Source organism: Aythya ferina, assembly GCF_964211825.1.
Source record: "Aythya ferina genome assembly, chromosome: 10".
Classification (NCBI taxonomy): Eukaryota; Metazoa; Chordata; class Aves; order Anseriformes; family Anatidae; genus Aythya; species Aythya ferina.
The window spans coordinates 16,619,141-16,628,257 of NC_140306.1; the positions used below are offsets into that span (position 1 = coordinate 16,619,141).

At 37.2% G+C, this 9,117-nt stretch overlaps 1 long non-coding RNA gene across 1 annotated transcript; it reads left to right on the top strand.

Annotated features, from left to right (window-relative positions):
* The first annotated feature begins 5,033 nt into the window (after nucleotides 1-5,033).
* LOC311442148 lies at nucleotides 5,034-8,885 on the top strand. Its single transcript, XR_014696478.1, has 4 exons — nucleotides 5,034-5,251; nucleotides 6,667-6,706; nucleotides 6,955-7,064; nucleotides 8,170-8,885. It is a non-coding gene; the product is annotated as an uncharacterized lncRNA (long non-coding RNA).
* The last annotated feature ends 232 nt before the right edge of the window (nucleotides 8,886-9,117 follow it).

The following is a 9,117-nucleotide window of genomic DNA, read 5'->3' on the forward strand; positions in this document are numbered from 1 at the left end:
ACATAGCTTTACATTCCCTGATTTGGCATGTTTGCAGTTATCCAAATGTGTTTCCATTCCTATTTGCGTTTTGCTATCTTTATGCAGCTGCAGTTGGATTCTTACCAATTTACCATCTCAGATTGTGAATAGCCCAGTTTCATTTATGCAGGCAATGATTATCCTTTTGTGATTTAAAACAAAACAAAACAAAACAACAACAAAAAAAAAAAAAAAAAAAAAAAAAAAAAAAAAAAAAAAAAAAAAAAAAACAACACCAGAACTGTGGACTTATTCTTGCAACTCATGGCAGAAAATAGAAGGGGAAGAAAAAGATGTGGTTGCAAAAGAGTCAAAATGCCAAACAAGAAAATAGTTACATCAGGGAAGTCTCCTGGTATACATCTTTGTTATGTAAAATATCATGCATTGACTTGGGTGGAGAAAGAAAATAGTCATGACAGAGCAGCAAAATAATCTTCAATTCCTGCTGTAAATAAGCAATTCCTATACTTTTATCCATGATCTAGGTGGTATCAGAAGGGGTGCAGAACAGATTCTTACAGGAATCAGACAACAGAATGCAAGAATGGACAGTCATAGGAATGATGAGACCGGCAGTATTCTTATTTCCTTTAAGTCTGTGAAGTTATCCCTAGCTGTTCAGAAAAAAAAATGAACTCTGACAATTTTTGGCAAGGTGAAGACTCAGAGATGCATTTTATTATACGGCATCTGCAGTATAAACAGCTGGCATGCATTCATCTCTCCTTAATCATGCACTGAGGTCAGCAATTCCTCCCATCTGTGACTTAACAGCAGGGAGCATTTCCTACTACATTTTTCTGAAGAACATTAACTTACTGAGGCTTAATAGTACTCTGTCTTCTGTTTACTCTAACTGACCATTAACATCTTCAGAGTCAGTACTGTGTAGTCCTCTCTGGTCCTAGACACAGAAAATACCCAAGCCATCTTGTGTTCCAGAAGATGTCCCACATATATACTAAAGGCAAGGGCTATACCTTAGGCATTACTCAGGGTAGAAAGGAAAGAAGAAATGGCTATTAATGCAAATGTACTTGCTATTCTGCAAAGCATGATGAAGAAAATTTGTAGGGACCAGATGGTGGTATATCACTGTATAGAGTCAAGATCGCTTTGTTTCTTGCATTGATTTGATCAAAATCTGCAAGCCTCATTGGAATGGATAAACAATAGAGGGAGCTCTAAAAATAATGCATTTAATAGTCCTAATAGCTTTCTGTGAGTACTTGTTCTACCCCAGAGTTAACGCACAGCAGTGACAATTACAGAACTCTTTATTTTGCAATCAATTTGAATATTCAAAAGGACATTTTCTAGAAGTAAGTGGGAATTTTTACTACATTAAAGATGCAGAATTATCTAAGGACTTGTCTGGATTTGAATCAAGAAGGCATATATTTTAGCAAACAAAAAGCATCTAGATTATCAGCATTATTTTTTCTTTTTGATTTTTGCTGCCAAAGCTATTAATAAAGAAAAACTCAGAAGAATTAAACTGATGTAAAATGAGAATAAAGCATCACTGTCTAAAAGTAAGTTAATTAGATAACAATTAGAATTAATTCTTTCACTGAAGCCATAGACTCCACGTGGTTTTAAGGTCTCCACTTAGTTCAGTTGGGAACTCAGTTTTATGTAAGGCATAGAACCCTGTAGCTACACTTCCAAATGCGGATGGAAAAATATAAAATATCAAAAGACACATAAATAATGATCAAATATTCTGAAAACAGCAAGGGAAACTTACCATAGTTTGACATCTTAAACTTCTCTCACTATGGCAATGCTTTGAAATTCCGTGTATCTTTGAAATGGGGGTACTATTAATATTTTGCAGTTCTTTCTCTCAAAGAACCACAACACTTTGGCAGTTGTTGAAACCGGATGTTTAACTCAAAGGTTAGAGATTTTTAATCCTTTTGTTTTATTTCTAGTGCAGCTAATTTGCCTTTTTGCAAGTATCCTAGCAACCATTTTCCCCCTTTCTCCAGTACTGTAAAGGTTAGGTAAGGATTCTAGAGAGACTGGCCTAAAATATAAAACAAACTGACAGAAGAACATTTCTTAAAGGCACAACTTGCTTTAATAATATTCTGGCAATTCTAACACATCTTAAGAGACAGGGAGAAAGAAGCCAAGAAACAATAATGAAATATCTTTTAATAGTTTGTAAGGCTATGCAATATTTGGTTGAATAAAGGCATAAGCTCCTCAAAAGGCTACTTCAGAACTAGGAAACATTTCCTGCATAGACCTTAGGTTGAACACTTTAGTATAGTATTTGTAGGGATGAAAGCTTGAAGAAAAAAAAAAAAAGTTTAAATGCATGCAGAAACAAAGTTTGGTCCGCTCTAAAAAAAAAAAACACTTGCAGTCAAAAGTGAGTTTGATCAAAGTCTTTGTTGCTTTGGAGCTGACTCCTTGGGGAGTTCCAGTAATAACACAACATTTAGGTGCCATTAACAAACACCATTTCATCATTTCTGTCTGTATAGGCACCAGGAGCTGTCAGTTCAATTTAGACTTCACCAGTGTTACTTGCAGGTTGAAGTAAATTGTACCGGATGTAGTAACATTACCTGTTTCAACTAAATGCTTGCTCTGACCTGCTAGAAGGTTCTCACACTGACAGTTTCCTAAATAAGAGGTTATATTTAGCTGCTTATGAAATTTTAACTACTTAACCACAATCTAGTAGGTTTTGGGTATGTCCACGTGGGATTGAAGCTGAATAGCACAGCTTGACAGCAGAAAGCTGTGTCATCATGTTAGTTATGCAATTATCTGGATTTTCCTCCCCCCCACCACCTTTTTTTTTTATTATTATTCAAAGATGTTGATCTATAAGACATAATGAACATGGATACATGCCCAAGAACAGCTTTTGCAGGTATGTATGCTTTTTATTTGTTTTAAATCTTATATTAGTGTTCTATTCTGACCTCATTTTATTCCTACATCTCCTTAAGTACATGCTTATTTTGAAGTAATTACAAGGATGATAATTTTCTAAATACATCAGGGCCAGAATTAAAATTCCGCATAATGTCTTTTGAACATTATGAAACAAGATTACATTACTTTATAGTTAATATACTTAAAAATAAATTTTTTTAAAAAAGAACATTCCTGTGCATTCTTCCCCAGTTTACATAATAACATAAGGCCTGTACCAAGTCATAGAATCACAGAATCAAATTCATTAAGGCTGGAAAAGACCCCCAAGATCATCTGTTCCAATCATCCCCCTACCACCAACATTACCCACTAAACAATGTCCCCAAGCACCAACATCCAACCCTTCCTTAAAATACCCCCAGGGACAGTGACTCTACCACCTCCTTGGGCAACCCGTTCCAATGCCTGACTGCTCTTTCTGAGAAAAAATGTCTCCTCATTTCCAACCTAAACCTCCCTTGGTGCAACTTGATGCCATTCCCACTAATTACCTGCGAGAAGAGGCCAACCCCCAGCTTCCCCCACCTTCTTTTCATGTAGTTGCAGAGAGCAATAAGTCCTTCTCTTCTCCAGACAAAACAACCCCAGTTCCCTCAGTCTTTTAAATTATTCATAGAAAAAGCACTTGTTGATCAACGCTTTACAGGAAAGTTGCAGTGCCTCATTGTGCTCTTAAACATAAGATGTACTTCATCAGGCTAACTTCAATCCATTGGACTACACTGATCTTTCAAGGAAAAATAAACAAACAAAAAAAAACCACCACAACTATCATTTACGGGAAGAAGCCACCAGAGGGAGCCTGCACTGCTGATCTGTTTCAGAAGTGTTCGTCTCAAAAAAACAAAAAACTGCTTTGGCGTCAGATAGACTGAGATGTGTTAAGTATGCTTCTCTTGCTAAGTGTATTGCTGTGCTACAAACTGTGACAACTTCAGCAGCATCTAAGTTTTATTATTTCTAAATAATTCAATAGCTCTTCTTTTTCTATTCCTAATTTAGAATTTTACCTTTCTAGGCTGGTAAACCAAATACCAACAAGAAGAATCAGCCATATGCCAGCGTTCCTCCACTGATCATCACTCTGCCATCATGTGCGGGAGGCCCACCCTTTCCCACATTGCTGCTTGTCTGCTCACAGTCTGCCCTCTAACCAACAGCTAGGAAGTGGCATAGAAAACCAGCTGGGAAGGAGTACCGCTGCCAAAAGGATTTGGGAAACCTGATAACACACTTTTTCTAAGCATCCTTTGGATAAAGGGAAAGAATGCCTTGATATAGCCAGGGCACAGGCTGTGGGAATCCTTAGGGGGCTTTTAGCCCCCTTCACATGCAGGCTGACAGAGGGGTGCCAGCAGGGGAGCTACCAGGAGCTATATACCAAATTCAGCAAAGGATGGTCCATAGTGTGCTTGTTAGCATGGGTTAACTATATGACCCACATGTGACCCAGGAGTTCAATATGTGAACTCCTAACAGGCCAAACCTGCATAGAATTCATAATTATGAAGTCTTTTTTTTTCTGCCTTTTTTTTTTTTTTTTTCCTGGAGTAAAATATGTGGTTGTCTTATATATGCAATAGCCTGCTTGGAGAAAGGGGGAAGAATGGTAGGAATCCAGTCATTTGTCCTTCTTATAAGGACAAGTAAATATAGGCTATATATAATAAAAACTATGGCGAAACACGTTAACCTCAGAAGCCTTTTTAAAGGACATATTTCATCCACAACCCGCTGTTTGCCTCTCATACACAAAGGCTGTTCACAACTGCTATGCTGCAAACTTGTTAAATCTCAAGAACATAGAAGAAAACTTCAACTGTCAAAGACTACTGAACTTTGCACATCAGGGCTTTGGGGGAAACTAAACAAAAAACCACCAACCCTTCCTCCCTTTCCCCACCACTCCTTAGGTCAACTGGTATAATTATAATCAAAGTCCTTATAATAGTGCACAGAGGGAACCATTGGTGGAAGCACATGGCCAATTCCTTATCTTTAATTGACAACACATGTCCTTAAAAGCCAAAGCAATGAGAAGTTAAAAGGAGAGTTGTTGCCTTCAATCTCTCTTTTCCTAGCCTCAGACCACCATGGAAAAAGACCCCACCAGCTATCCTGGAAGAGAGAGACTTTGCAGATAACAAGACACCAAGAAAAAAAATGGACAGAGGGATTTAACAGGGGAAACTATACCACAAGGAAAGCGTATGCCAGTCACAGAGCAATGTTCTGCTTCCCAAACCTACATTCAGGATGCTACCAGGTGAAGTGTTGCAGCCAGTGACAGGAGGAGTCTTCCCTCCAGCACGCAGAGAACACAGGTGACTGTTTTTCCCGATATGGTTTTTGTATAACCTGACTTCTTTTTGTCTGGTTTTTTTTTTTTTTTTTTTTTTTTTTTTTTTTTTTTTTTTTACACAACCCATCCCTGAACAGTGTTTTCCTCCAAATTTGCTCTTCTTCCCCAGCTTTCTTAGTTTCCTAGCAGTAGCCCCCAGAGCCCTGCTGTGGTGGCCCTTGGCTTCTTGCAGCGGGTTCCGGACCCCACCTGAGGGCAGCTGCTGCCCAGCCCATGGAGTGGCGCAATGCCTCTGCTGCTGCTGGAGGAGCTGCGCCTTTTACACCTCAGAATATAGCAAATATGAGCTTTTGTTTGTTCAATATTTAGTTCACTGTAGCTGATCTGGGCAGTGTGTGGTGGCCAAGCTGCTGAGCTCACCTTATAGCAGGACTAAGCTCGAATTTTACCTCGGGTTGGCTCACTTGACGAGTGCTGGGGGGGGAAACGCATGTTAGTATGCAAGTGGGAGTGGAGAAAGTATGATCTTTTGAGACTCTGCCCATTTCTATGTTTGGCAAGCAGCTGTTCAGGTACATTTGTATTAATTAGCATACCTAATTTTTATGAATTATGTAAATTAGCTTCTGACTTAAATCAGCTTAAAAAAGGCAATTGAAGGCCTCATTTAGGTTCTGTTAGTCAAGCTGCACTAAGAGAGGAGTCAAATTAGGGCAGCTGGTCTAAAGAGGAGGACTAGGTCCTGTGGTGGTTAATTTGGGTATTTTGATTGGTATTCTGTGTGCAGCTTTGCAAAATAAAGGGAAGAATGGATGATACTGAATTATCAGTACTTATCGCTACACAAAAGCTTCTGCCTGTGTTTTCTTGTCTATGAAACATCCTCAACATTTAATTATAGTTATTATGTAATTCATCAGAACTAAACAAAGATCCTAGTCTGACTAGATAAATAATGGGTCATCACTTTCTCAAGCATTAAAACTCAAAATGCTGAATCTCCTAGGCTGATAACCCATTGTGAATGTCAAAGAAAGGACTGAGGGGCAATTCTAGACATTTCATACTATGAAGTTCATGTAAAATCAGCCTCTTCTAGTCAGACCCACTGAGGTTTTCACTGCATGTATAAATAGGGTTAACAAATTCTTCCATTTTTAGAGTAGTTTTAAATAATACTTGAACTTCTTGCTAAATTCAATATGTAGATTTCTAAGCATGTTCACTGGAATTCTACTTCTGACATAAGTGGTGGCAAGGACTGCCTCAATCTTTGTGAGAGAAATCTTCTGTTCTTCATAATATTTTTAGAATTTGAGACTCCAATCACTTAACAAATTGCAATGTCTCTGACAAGTGGTTTGGCCTTCTCTTGTTAGGTGTAAAATGGGAGATGATCCTCTCCAGCAAGGCTGCATGGTAAGTCATTGATTGAAATCTAAACATCTCAGTCACATGACAAAACCTAGTGGTGTTTGGGAGTATAGTGGTGTGATTGTTCATTTTCAGTTTCTTCAGTGTGCTGGCAACTGTGCTGTGCATAAGCAACTAACATGGAGTGAGAGCTAAGCAAGGTGAAGCACTCTTCTCAGTGCACAAAGTGAACTATCCTAATTTGGAGGGCAGTCAGATTTTTTTTTCTGATCTTTGGTATACTTGTCTTGCAGACAGCATACTACAGATAGTTGCAGTGACAGAAGAGCAGTGACTCAGCAACTGCTGCTGACAGACATTATGATTTTGGTTGTTTTCCAGTCTGGTTTCCAAAGGAGAATAGGTTTGTAACATCATGTTAAGTGTGTGTCTGCCTGTCAACCATTTTGTCAATAGCTTTACTAAATTCAAGCAAATCTAACCTTGAGCTAAAAAGCTAAAATGCTATGCTTTTCTAAGTTTTGTGAAAATAAATCAAAGAGCAAAGGATAGAATGTAATACACAGAGCTACACTCCTGTGTGTGTCTAACTTTACATGACTCAAAGACAGATCTGAATCTGTGAGGTAAATGGCTGCCAGTATCAAGACAAACCTATCAGTGTATAAACTGTAGGAAGTAATTACACTTAAAACAGTCTCAATCAGAGAAAGAAATTTCTAAGAATTAATTTCTATTAATTAATTCTATTAATTAATATTAATTAATAGACTCATTAATTAAGCATGTGCTATAAACTTGAAGAAAAGAAATAAAGACAACATTTGGGAAAGCTTAAATAATTCAGACTTAAACATGGAAAAATGAAATCAAATTCAGGCATTGAGGATATAGAGATGTAGTACTAGAAACATGGCAGACTCAGCCAAGATAAGATAGATGATTGCAGTGATCAAACCAAAATTTTAAATAAAATCTAGACTGTATTTATTAAATGAGAACTGCTGAAGTTATTTGTATAGCAATGGCAAGAGCTGAGAAACCAATTATAGGGGCTATAATCATTGATGCAGACTCTGAATTTTATGAGGAAGTAGAAGCTTGGTTGGGGGCAGAAATAAAGAAATCTGATGGGTCTGCTTCAGTCAGGAGTGATGTGGGTATTGTTTCTATTTATGGGAGTAAAGTAATAGGACATAAGGATCCCCATCTGTGTTCATAGTTTTAAGTGTGACCCAGTATAAAGTCTGCAGAGTTTTTACCTCACTAATACACTGCATTAAGGTATTTCTAAAGTCAACAAAACTTGTAAGATAAAAAAGATAACGTTTGTTTTGTGGTTTCCATTTTCTTTGGTTTTGCATTCTGTAATTCTATTACATTGGGTTCTAGTAGGAGCTGCTTGCTTATTTTGACTGGGAATGATTCCTGGCTACTGTTTCTAGAGCTGCTCTCCATTTCTCCTTCAAAAAAACATGAATATATATATATTTTTTTTCTCCACCTAGAACTTTAGTGTCCTTTGGAGTTAGTGAAAATCTGCATGAAAAGTTTGGAAAGTGCTTTTGTTAGCTCCTTTAAGACTCCTGGGTTAAGTTTACTGGACACACTGACTTGAAAATTCCTTGATCAAGGAGTTGTGTTGACAGCATCCTAAATTTCAGTTGATGTGGAGAGAATTTTTCATGGTGGCTTTATTTTATGTATTTGTTTTGGTTGTGTCCTTCCTGCCACTGCACTGGAAGTGTGATGAAATGCATTCAAATCCTGTATTTGCTCATATTTTTCTAATTAGGTTTTCTTTCCTTGCTGGTTTGATTCTATTTAATTCACATACAATTCCCTTTTTAAAAGAATCAGGCAAGTTAATCTTTGGGATTTTTAACTGTTTCTATATAAGAAATCATATCAAGTCTCAATCACTTATACTCTCTGACAGCAGTTAGTTTTTTTGGCGAGGTTGGTTCTTTATCATTCGATAATAATACTAATACTGTGACATACTCATATGTCATTATATTTATCAGTTTATGTATGTATTTCTAATAACAGATTTATAATACATCAATATATTATAAGTACAATTTAGCTTCAGTCCATGTTAATGCTTTCTGTGTTTAGAAAATCTATTGTACTCTTTAGAAACAAAATGGGTAATTTAGCACAGGTGGAATGAACAATTCAAAATGTATTGCTGAAGCTGAATTTCAATATGATAACAAAACTTCAGTTCTTACTTGCATGTATTTGGCAATTTTATTTTTATTTCATGTGGTTTTATGGCATGGAGGAGGTGGTAGCTAGCCCCCCATCTTGTGCTTCATTGATACTGAAGATGCTTTAAATACAAGGCCTGAAAAAAAGGAATGGTTGTTTTTGAGTTGGAATGCCACTCAATGGCAATTTAGTGTAATGTTTCTTGGAGATATTTCAAAGCTGTCTGGGCACAGACCTGG